Source organism: Grammomys surdaster, unplaced genomic scaffold, assembly GCF_004785775.1.
Source record: "Grammomys surdaster isolate TR1022 unplaced genomic scaffold, NIH_TR_1.0 125832, whole genome shotgun sequence".
In the NCBI taxonomy this organism is placed as follows: Eukaryota; Metazoa; Chordata; class Mammalia; order Rodentia; family Muridae; genus Grammomys; species Grammomys surdaster.
Window position 1 is genome coordinate 966,191 of NW_021620660.1, and position 1,046 is coordinate 967,236.

Here is a 1,046-nt window from a genome sequence, read left to right on the forward strand (position 1 = left end):
CAGCCATCCAACCTCAATATATACCCACTATTCAAAACTGCCAACATGCGCTGGGAATAAACAACTCATTCTTCTTCTTTGGTTCAAGGTCCTCTCAATAAGTGACATAACTGTCACTGTCAATAAGGCAAATAACCTCCTAGGGGAAAATCAACTCCTATTTTTCTGCTAAATGAACATAATAATAAAATGACTCAGAATAACGTTAGTGATATTCCCATAAATCAGTACACTGATTAACCCCTCATTAGAGAAGTTTCTCACAGTGGGTAGTAATTAACACAAAGAACCACAACTAGAAAAATGTGCAGAAAGTCAGAGACTATAAAACGTTCAACACTATGTAGGATGTCTTTATCACACACCCTCAACCAGGGCTTAGGGATCAATCCAAAAAAGTAGACAAAAAGATTGGAAGATCCCATAGTGGTAGAAAACTCCAAAAAACCAATGCATTTCAGATAAAACAAGTCTGATGAGCTCCAAGAGATTGTTAAAGCATACACACCATTTTCACAAGCTCGAATCAGACAAAATCCCAGAGTGAAGAAGGGGATTTGAGCACTCCTAAACAAGAAAATATGTGCAGTTGATAGCTAGTAGGAGATAGAAAATCATTTCTCCTCATTGAAATAAAACTAATTATATCAACCATACTGCATGCTTAGAAGTCCTTTTGCAACATTAAAAGTCTCTGGGTTTGATTTTTAGTGTGTGTGTGAGTATACACGTTTGTTTATTTGTTCATTTTGAATTGCTACTTTTTAAAAGAGAAAAATAATATGAAATTTGGAGTGTTGGAAGGGAAGGAACAATATAAGAGGAGTTGGAGAATAAAAAAGAAAATAATCAATATATCTTATATGAAAAAAATTTTAAATGCTTAAATTTCTTATTTGTGTGTTAACTGATTTTCATATGCATCATTTTATCAAACATATTTTTACTATATGTACTGAGTTTAGCTTTGCCTATTCATATTCTACACTTCTGCAACTAAGCATAATATTGTCTTCACTCTTCCAAAATTATTGCACAATTTCCTC